The sequence below is a fragment of the Hordeum vulgare genome, chromosome 1H (genome assembly GCF_904849725.1).
Source record: "Hordeum vulgare subsp. vulgare chromosome 1H, MorexV3_pseudomolecules_assembly, whole genome shotgun sequence".
In the NCBI taxonomy this organism is placed as follows: domain Eukaryota; kingdom Viridiplantae; phylum Streptophyta; class Magnoliopsida; order Poales; family Poaceae; genus Hordeum; species Hordeum vulgare.
In genome coordinates this window covers 212,436,952-212,448,450 of record NC_058518.1, presented here as the reverse complement: position 1 = coordinate 212,448,450, position 11,499 = coordinate 212,436,952, and positions in this window count along the sequence as shown.

Below are 11,499 nucleotides of genomic sequence, written 5' to 3'. Positions count from 1 at the left end.
AGTGTGCGTGAACATTTATCTCAGCTAGACAGAGAATTTGCTTCCATGGTGGTCATGAAGCACTGCACCATCTACGGCCGGCAGTGGCACGATCTCAACGATAAGTGTGCAGACTGACACTGACGTCGTGGCCCTTTTGCACCTTACTAACTTCTTCTATGCTTCCTGCAATCCAAGACATAATCAGGTGATGAAGTTAACAATATTAGATGAACAAAACCTTGAGCGGTGGAGAAGATGTCTACCGTGCTTAAAATAATGAAAATGCCCCAATGGAAAAAGGAACAATACAAACTATGATTCCTCCATTCGTTCATGATAGATTAATGATACGTGCAATCTAGTTTCAAACTAGTGCATCAACCGGTACTCACATCTGCTTCACCCTTGTCGCCTACCTGCACATGCAATGCTGAGATGCAACGTCGCCCGATAATCCACCCTCCTGTTGAAAAGGATCGAGATGGACCTAGAGGGGGGTGAATAGGTACAGTTCCAAATTTTAATAATTACTTAGCAATTTTAGGCAAAAGTGCGGAATATGAGTGTAGGCCTAATAATTGCTACGACAAGGAGTAAGCTATTTAGAGTGAAGTAAGGCAAGCGGTAAACAACAATCAAATACAAGTACGTAATAAGGATTAACACAAGTAGAGAGTTAGGGTTAGGAATAACCGAAACTCCAAGAGAGACAAGGATGTATCCCGATGTTCACTTCCTTGGAGGGAAGCTACGTCACCGTTAGAGGGGCGGATGTTACCACGAAGGCACACCAACGCCACGAAGGCTCACCCTATTCTCCCTTTGAGATAACTCCACGAATGCGTTTCTCAACCACTAGTGGTAAGCCTTGAGGTGGCTTCCAAACCTTCACAAACTTTCCGGGGAAATCACAATGGTTTGATTCCTCTCTGAAGACTCCTACCGCCTAGGAGTCTCCAACCTCCAAGAGTAACAAGATCACGGGGATTGCTCAAAACTTCTTCAGATCACAAATCACCTTGGTGGGAAGGAGGAGAGGGAGACGATCTATCTTTTGATTGGAACAACACTCAAAGGGACTCACAAATGCTCTTGGGATCTAAGATTTGGTGTAGACAAGAGTGAGTGAGAAGAAAGGTGTTCTTGGATGTGTTCTAGCTGTGTTGAACACCCTCTCACCAAGTGGGAGAGGGGTATATATAGTGGGGAGTGTAAAACAGTCATTGGGGACACTTTAAGTCACACAGGGTCCGGACGTCCGGCGGTTTACAAAAGTCCGGGCGTCCGCAAGGGGTTGGACGTCCGACAAGGGTCGGTCGTCCGAGGGCTATAGATATGACTGGAAACACTGTGAATTGAACAACGATCGGACGTCCGGAGAAGGCCGGAAATCCGAGTTATTTGACTCAACTTCTTCTGGTGGGAGGTTCCGGATTTCCGAAAGGGGACGAACGTCCGGCCCTCGGACGTCCGGAGGGAGCCGGAAATCCGAGTTATAGAGCTCACGTTCTTCTGGTGCAGGGCTCCGGATTTCCGAAGCAGGTCGGTCGTCCGGCCCTCGGATGTCCGGAGGGAGCCGGAAATCCGAGTTATATGACTCAAATTCTTCTGGTGGAGAGCTCCGTATTTCCGAAGCGTGTCGGACGTTCGGCCCTCGGATGTCCGGAGGGAGCCGGAAGTCCGAGGCAATAGACCTGTTTTGAGATAGGAGCAGAGTAGAGAATATGTGGTATTGAGCAGGATAGTGAAGATGTGGTATGAGCAAGTTCATCGCAAAACGTGTGATCCCCTCTTAATAGTGTGGGATCCCTATACTCAATAATAGTAAACTCAAAAGGATAGTCTACATCATCTTTTATCAATCCCGAGCCTTCTTGACATATAAATCCCGATCTTCTCAGACCACCTTTGGCACATAATTCTCAATCTACTAAATTACTTGCCATCCTGAGATACACTCAACAAATAGGATTAGTTTCCTATGTATGTGTTGTCATTAACACCAAAAGTCGATTAGTGGCATAGCATGCACTTTCAATCTCCCCCTTTTTGGTAGTTGATGACAACATATACATAGGTCTCAAAAAGGTTTAACATACATTATAGCCTAGGAGATATTTAGTACGGAGCTCCCCCTTAGTATGTGCATGATAAAATATCGGAGCTCCCTTTTAATGTGTTTATCGAACATATAATGGATCATCATGTAAAGATAATAGATCATCATAGAAAGACAATAGATCATCATAGAAGTAGTCGAACAAAACATAATAGTCTATGATGATATCATAGCAATCCATAGCAATCACAATCATTCATAAGTAGCCATACATGAGTTTATCCATTACATTAAATCTCGAAAGACTAAAAACTATGATACATTACTCCCCCTTTGGCACCAAGTACCAAAAAGGGAGGCACCAACAGCATCAACCATGCTCAGAGCTCATCAGCATCATCATCAGCATCATCATCAGCATCATCCTCATCGTCAGGCAAGCCACTGCCACCAGCCTCGTCAAGGAAATCAGCCCACTCAGGACCAGATGGGAAGCCAAAGTCAGAAGGAGGAGCAGCAGGAGGGGCCTCATCATCACTCACATCAAGAGCGCCCGAGGCTCTCAGACGAGCCTTGAGGGCATTCTTGGAGGAGACTATGCGAGAAACCACATCATGGGTTTGACCACACTGGAAAGAGATGGCCTTCATCATAGCAGAATCTGCCTTGCCAAGGAATTTGGCAATGCGACCGAGAGGAGCGGAGCTAGATGAGGGGATGGCTGACCGGGCAGCAGTGCGGCGAGTGGATGTGGAGGATGCGGCTTTCTTGGGAGCATAGTTATCCGCCTTGTGAGCGGGAATGACCCACTTGCGATGTGTGTGAGTGACAGCAATAGAGAAATCAGCAACATGATTAATAAGAGCCTGGATGAAGGGGGCATGAGGAAAGGCTCGCTTGTATTGAAAGCTAGCAAGCCGAATCTCATGCCATAGAAAGTGAGGCACATTAATTTTGCTCTTGGGGTGCTCGTATAAGTGAGACATGATGTCAATACAGTAGCCACTACAAGAGCCCTTATCACCCATCTTGGGATAGAGGGTGCGGATAAGACACTGAAAGATGATGAAGTAAGGTGAGAGCCAGATGGATACCTGGTTAAGAACCTTCATGCGTTCATCCGCATCAAGCTCACTTAGTGGTTTTAGAAGATACCCACACGCCTCAATGGACTTAGGCGCATGGTTAGGATCATCCCTATGTATTTTGAAGCCGGAGTTGGGGAAACCAAGTGCGGCAACAAATGTATCATAAGAAGCTGTGAAGCGAACGTCAGAGGTGATCTAGCTAACAGTGTGGTTTGGAGCAAAGAAGCATGTGGCATAGAACTGGTGAATGGCAGCAGCATTAAAATCGCGATGAAAGGCAAACGGGGCGGCAAGCCCCGATGCCTCAATAAGCTCAATGGCATCCGGGTATTTCGCCGGGTGCATGCGAATATGCTCAAGATCTATGTAGAGATGAACAGAGAGACCCTTAGGAACTATGATTGTAGTAAAAATGTCCGTCTGGACGTGTGTGCGGAAACGTGAGTCTGTAGAGTCACGTACGACAGCGAATTGATCAATGTCGCGGCGGAAAGTGAGGTATGAAGACTTGGCAAGTGTGGTGAAGTTCGTGATTGCACGACCTAAGGTAGCAGGGGGTTCTAGTGAGATGCGACGAGCTTCACCTGCGGGCTGAGCAGGAGGAGGTGGTGGCATATAGGACGCCCTGCGAGTCCCGGGCTTTGGCTTGGACCTCCGATCGGCGGGCTGGTCAGCAAGGTCCTCGGCGGCAAGTTCATCCTCGAAGTCGGCGTCATCACCATCAGACGACGAGGGGAGCTGTGGAGACGGAGAACGCCAGACAGTCCGTTTGAAGGGACGACGTGGCCCTTCCGAGTCCGACCCCGTGCTAGTAGGGGCGTGAGAGGATGAGCCAGCGACGTTCTTCCGAGCGGCGTGCTTGACCTTGGGCATGGTGCACAACAACCTACACGGATGGAAACCCCAAATGAGGAACGAACATGGTCAAACCATAGGAACGAACACGTGGACTTGGGAGAGAGGGAACCAAACGCGAGGGGAACGGAGGAGATACCTGTAGACGGATCCCGCGGAGGAAGAAGAGGAAGAAGAGAAGGATCCGCGGAGGAGATCGGGCAGATCTCGGGAGTGGCGGCGCTGGCGAGCGCACTAGAGCTGGCGGCGGCGGCAGGGGAAAATGGGGGCGCGTGAGGGCTAGGGCAAAGCCCAGCCCCGCGGCCAGCTATTTATAGGCCCCGATGCGTCGGACGTCCGACAGGCGTCGGACGTCCGGAGAGGATTGTGCCGTCGGACGACCGACACTGGACGGACGACCGGAATGGGATTTGCCGCCGGACGTCCGAGACACGGTGGACGACCGAGAGAGAGGAGGAGGCAGAGGCTGATTCTGGAATTTTTGATGATGAGATGATGATTTTTCATGGTTTCTCACAAAAAGTACGAACATAGTTGCCTACAAGCATTACATATACTACTTGTGGACAGAAATTGATTTGTGCGTACTTTGTAAGCTCAAAAACAGAAAATTAAGACTCACTCCCCCTAAATGCATGCCCACATCAAGACACAAACATAATGTGAGTGTGTGTATGTGTGCAAGGTTTCAAGTTATGTTGTCAAGCTCCAAGATACCAAGTTCACGCCTAAGTTGATAGAACCTAGCTACGCTTAGTGGCTTGGTGCAAATGTCGGCTAGCTGCATGTCGGTACCCACATGGGTAATATCAATGTCACCCTTTTGCACATGGTCTCTTAAGAAATGATACCTAATATCAATATGTTTTGTGCGAGGGTGATCAATGGGGTCCTCAGAGATCTTTATGGCACTTTCATTATCACAGAGAAGAGGAACGTGTCGATACGTGATACCATAATCCTTTAGTGTTTGCCTCATCCATAGCAGTTGTGTTGCACAGCTTGCGGCTGCAATATATTCGGCCTCGGCCGTGGAGAGAGAAATACAGTTCTGCTTTTTCGAGGACCAACTTACCAAGGAGCGTCCAAGAAACTGACATGCACCGGAAGTGGATTTCCGTCCCACTTTGTCACCGGCCCAATCCGCATCGGAGTACCCAATAAGATCGAACTTTGCATCCTTAGGGTACCATAAGCCTAACTTTGGGGTGTGAACAAGGTATCTAAGAATATGCTTAACCGCCGTATGATGGCTTTCCCTAGGGGAAGCTTGAAATCTAGCACATATGCCTACACTTAACATGATGTCCGGTCTAGATGCGCAAAGATAAAGTAGCGAACCAATCATGGAGCGGTAAGTAGAAGGGTCAAAAGGAATACCGTTTGTGTCTTCATTTAGAACTACATTTGTGGCCATGGGTGTCTTCATTAGTTTAGCATTTGTCATATCAAAATTTTCAAGAATGTCCTTGAGGTACTTAGTTTGAGACAAGAAAATCCCTTCTTGAAATTGTTGTATTTGAAACCCAAGAAAGAACTTCAAGTCCGTGTTGAGTGACATCTCAAAGGTCTTGGTCATGGAAGCCGCAAACTTCTTGCATAAATGGATGTTAGGAGAACCAAAAATGATGTCATCTACATAGATTTGGCATAAGATCAAATCACCATTTTCCCTCTTAGTAAAAAGAGTGGGATCGATCACCCCCACCACAAAGCCATCATCGAGTAGGAACTTCTTAAGATGATCGTACCAAGCACGGGGTGCTTGTTTGAGGCCATACAGAGCCTTGTGAAGTTTGTATACATGGTGTTTGAGGTGAGGGTCAACAAACCCAGGTGGTTGTGATACATATACCTCTTCTTGTAGAGGACCCTTAAGAAAAGCACTTTTCACATCCATTTGATGCAAAGTAAAACCATTGAAAGCAGCATAGGCCAATAAAATGTGAATGGACTCAAGACGAGCAACAGGGGTGAAAGTTTCACCAAAGTCCAAACCTTCAACTTGAGAGTACCCCTGTGCTACTAACCTTGCCTTGTTGCGTAGGACAGTCCCATTCTCATCTTCCTTGTTCTTGAAAATCCATTTAGTTCCAATGACATTATGTTTCTCAGTTGGTCGTTCTACCAATGACCATACTTCGTTGCATGTAAAACTGTTTAACTCCTCTTGCATAGCAAGGAGCCAGTCATTGTCACACAATACATCCTGAACCCTGTGTGGCACGGTACTAGAGAGAAACGAAAAGTGAGCACAAAAGTTTGTTAATTGTTTACGAGTCACTCTACCTTCCGACACGCCGGTGAGGATTTGATCAATATCAACACGACCGGCCACACGTGGCATGATGGAGGTCGGGGTTTCATGAGGTTTGACTTCGTTTCCATCATCAACGTCCTCAACATATGGATCATTTATGTGCGGAGGAAGATATTCCTGTTTGCGTTGCACCTGTTGAGGTTCATCATCAAACATACCCATATTTTGGTCTAGCTCTTGAAGATCAACTTGTTCTTGAGTGTGATCAGAGTGAGAGACATGTTCTCCCACTTGTTTCTCAATAACTGGCATGATATGTATGCTAGTATCTTGTGGAGGTACGGGCAGTGAACTGTCTTGAGGATGAGAAATACTCTCATCATCTTCATCATCATCATGGGTCTTTGTTCATGGGAAGAAGTGCACCTACACCCATGTTCAAGATATCTTGTGAGGAGTCTTCTTCATCTGCATCATTTAGATCAACTTGCTCCCCATGGGAGCGGTTAAATTCATCAAACGTCACGTCACAGGTTTCTATAACACATGCAGTGGATTTGTTGTAGACTCTGTAGGCGTGAGAGTTTGATCCATAGGCAACAAAAATCCCTTTAGTTGTTTTGGATTGAAATTTTCCTAACCGTTCCCGTTTGTTGAGGATGAAACACTTGCATCCAAACACACGAAAGTACTTAACATTGGGCTTGTTCCCAGTTAGGAGCTCATATGGAGTCTTCTCCAATATTGATCGAAGGAAGAGCCGGTTTGATGCATGACATGCTGTGTTGACGGCCTCAGCCCAAAAACTATGTGGTGACTTGTATTCATCTAACATGGACCTTGCCATTTCCACAAGTGTCCGGTTCTTCCTCTCTGCCACACCATTTTGCTGAGGGGTGTAAGGTGCGGAGTACTGATGTTCAATTCCCTCATCACTAAGAAATTCTTCTAGGGTGTAGTTCTTGAACTCAGAGCCATTATCACTTCTTATTGCCTTGATGTCCTTGTCAAACTTCTGCTGGGCTTGTTTGGCAAAATCAATGAAGGTGATCTTCGTCTCGTCCTTGGACTTGAGAAAGAACACCCATGTATATCTTGAGTAATCATCAACAATGACTAGGCCATACTTTTTCCCTCCAAAACTTGCCCGTGAAGGGGGCCCAAACAGATCCACATGAAGGAGCTCTAACGGCCTCGAAGTGGATACAATGTTCTTGGGTGGATGTTTTGATTTATGCTGTTTCCCAGCTATGCAAGCATTGCACACACGATCTTTCTTAAAAGATACATTTGTTAGTCCAAGGATGTGATTGTCGTTTAAGAGATTTTGAAGATTTCTCATGCCGACATGGGCGAGCCGGCGATGCCACAACCATCCCATGTCGGCCTTGGCCATTAGACAAGTTGTATGGAAGATGCTCTCTTTCGAGAAATCAACCGTGTAAAGGTTGACATCCAAATCTCCAACAAAGGCCACTTCGAGAGTGTCTCTCTTAAAGACTTTCACATCCGTTAGTCCGAATAATGTGTCATAACCAACGGAAGCCAATTGACGAACTGAAAGTAAATGATATTGAAGGGATTGGACAAGCATGACATTTGCAATAGACATGTCATTAGTGATTGCACCTTGCCCAACCCAATTACCTGTCCTTTCGACCCTCCACCAAATACAATGCTCATGTATGGTCGAATGGCTTGCATGAAGTCATAGAGCAAGTTACTATCTCCGGTCATATGATTGGTGCATCCACTGTCGATCACCCATTTGGCTCCTCCGGAGAAAACAGCCTGTAACGAATTAAGACTTGGTTTGAGGTACCCATTTCGTCATGGGGCCTTTCACATTAGTTACAAGACTCTTAGGGACCCAAATAGCATAGAATCGGAATGCATTACGGGGACCAACGAATTTAGCATAAACCTCTCCTTCCTTTGATTTGCGTAGTACATAGGATGGAGGCATGAATTCGGTTGTCTTGTTGTGAGTAGGCGAACCCCTAGTGGCCGACCCACTCACAACCTTACCTTTCTCCTTGTGTCCCTCTCGTACAAATATTTCTTTAAGCGGAGTGGTACACTTGAGAGGATATGCACTTTTCTTGGCGGTGCTTGGGTTGAACCGAAGCCCTTCCTTGGCAAGGCCTCCATTGTGTCGACTTAAGATCTCATTGAGAGTCTTTTGTCCTTGTGCACATGTCATGAGACCTCTGTCTAGCTGTGCCTTTAGCGAACATTTTTCCTCAAGGATAGATGTCAGTTCACTACTAGAGTTAGTAGTGCAGGTATCAACATTAATAATAGGTGAGGAGTAGGCCTTAGCTAAAGTGTCAAGATAAGTAACCTTGAGTGCCTCAAAGCTCTTTGTAAGAACAGTGAGTTTCTCTTCCTTGTCTTTGAGAGACAAGGATAGATGCTCACAGTCCTTAGAAAGGGAAGCATGAGAGTTCACTAGTCGGTTTTTATCATTTAGTAACTCTTTGCACACAGATTCAACCTTTTTCAAGGAGGCAAGATCATTAGCATGTTTATCAAGGTTTTCACCTACTTTTGAGCATAATGCATCATTTTGTGCTTCATCATACATGACTTTCTGCTCAAGGATTTCATTTCTTTCCTTCTCCTCAGTGACGAGGGTTTCGAGTTCCTTGATGGTATTGGTGTGCTTACTCACCATTTCCATAAGTATGCGAAACATAATGAGCTTCTTTCCTTTAAGAGAGCACATAAATTTGTTTATTTTAGCAAACATGGGATGATCTAAGTCATTATCCTCATAGTGATCTTCCGCATCAAGATACTCATCAGATGGGGTAGAAGCTAGACTGAAGGAGTTTAACCGTGGAGTTACCTTAACCTTATCATGGGAGCTTTGGTCTTCCTCATCTCCCATGGCTGTCTTTGCCATCAAACACTTGTGAGCGTTGCCCTTGTAGTCCTTCATATAGTTGTAGTGAACAACATCACCACTTTTGTTGACTAGCCTCAAGGTGTTTTGTGTATCCTGAGCTACCCCGGCAACCTCACCAACATCTTCTGGATCTGATTCTTCTTGTGCAACCATTGCTCTTCCATCTGTCCTCTTGAGCTTGGAGTTCATAGGGTTTGGCAACTTCTTCTTTACAAAGGTCTTTGGAAACCTTGGTTTGTCTTCTCTCTTCTCATAAGGGCAGTCATTGGAGAAGTGGTTGGTTTCCTCACAGTTGTAGCATTTCCTTACCTTCTTCTTTGGGAATCTTCCCTTGAATTTTCCTGCACTGAACTTCTTTACAAAGAGAGCAATGTCCTCATAAGATGGGCTTTCATCAGAGTCAACATCATCACCATCTTCGCAGTCATCATCACCCTCTTCTTCTTCACTTTCTTCTTCGTCACATTCATGCTTGGCTTTCAAAGCAAGATTGATCTTTGATGTTGAAGTGCCATGCATGGCAAGGTGCTTTGTTGCATTTGCCTTTGACTCTTCAAATAATTGGAAAGTGGATATGATGTCATCTGGAGTCATTTCTTTGAACCCATGGTGCTGCCTCATGTCCCATACCATTTGATGGTGATACGGAGCAAGAGCATGAAGTAACTTGTCCACGAGGAATCTCTTGGTCAGATTGAAACCATCTCGCGTCTTGTCACAGTCACATGACTCAATGTCTGCGGCGAGAGTCATGAGCCGTTCTAGCAGTTGCTTGGGAGATTCACCCTTTTCCATACAAAAATTCTGTAATTGCCCCTTGGCAATTTCATATTGAGCAAGCCGAAGAGTGGAGGTACCGGTCTTGGTCCTTATAATGCTATCCCACGGTTCCTTGGCACTTGTGATGTGAATGTAAGGTCTCCGTTGCTTGTCATTCATTCCTTTTCTTATGCACATGATCGTAGTATCATTGAGATGCTTGTCATAAGTTTCTCTGGGAGTGAGGCACCTTGGATCTACAGGATTGTACCCATGCTCGAGGATGTCCAACATCTCATCATTGGCGTACATAAGATGATCCTGCATACCAACTCTCCATAAAGCAAAATCGGAATTGTCATCAAGCAAGGAAGGTTTTCCTCCAGGATTGTACTTAGGTTTCTCAATTTGAGATCTAGCATAAAGCCATGGAACACTGGTTTGGTTCCTTTCCGGAGGTTGTTGGCCAAATGAAGAACCGTGCACATGTGGCCGTGAGGCCCTCGGGGACGTGGTTGTCCCCGTGGTTAGTGATGCCAGTCTCATTTGGACCATGGCCTCAATAGAAGCATCATGCTCCTCTTTTTGATTGGCAAGGGCCCGTTCCAGGTCCTTAGAGGTGAAAGACTTTACTTCCGTGGAAGTCCCGTCCCTTTGCACTAGAGCTACCGTAGCTGGAACCCCGTCCATCTCGCTCTAGGGCGGTTAAGCCACAAGAATAGAGCACGAGGATCTGATACCAATTGAAAAGGATCGAGATGGACCTAGAGGGGGGTGAATAGGTACAGTTCCAAATTTTAATAATTACTTAGCAATTTTAGGCAAAAGTGCGGAATATGAGTGTAGGCCTAATAATTGCTACGACAAGGAGTAAGCTATTTAGAGTGAAGTAAGGCAAGCGGTAAACAACAATCAAATACAAGTACGTAATAAGGATTAACACAAGTAGAGAGTTAGGGTTAGGAATAACCGAAACTCCAAGAGAGACAAGGATGTATCCCGATGTTCACTTCCTTGGAGGGAAGCTACGTCACCGTTAGAGGGGCGGATGTTACCACGAAGGCACACCAACGCCACGAAGGCTCACCCTATTCTCCCTTTGAGATAACTCCACGAATGCGTTTCTCAACCACTAGTGGTAAGCCTTGAGGTGGCTTCCAAACCTTCACAAACTTTCCGGGGAAATCACAATGGTTTGATTCCTCTCTGAAGACTCCTACCGCCTAGGAGTCTCCAACCTCCAAGAGTAACAAGATCACGGGGATTGCTCAAAACTTCTTCAGATCACAAATCACCTTGGTGGGAAGGAGGAGAGGGAGACGATCTATCTTTTGATTGGAACAACACTCAAAGGGACTCACAAATGCTCTTGGGATCTAAGATTTGGTGTAGACAAGAGTGAGTGAGAAGAAAGGTGTTCTTGGATGTGTTCTAGCTGTGTTGAACACCCTCTCACCAAGTGGGAGAGGGGTATATATAGTGGGGAGTGTAAAACAGTCGTTGGGGACACTTTAAGTCACACAGGGTCCGGACGTCCGGCGGTTTACAGAAGTCCGGGCGTCCGCAAGGGGTTGGACGTCCGACA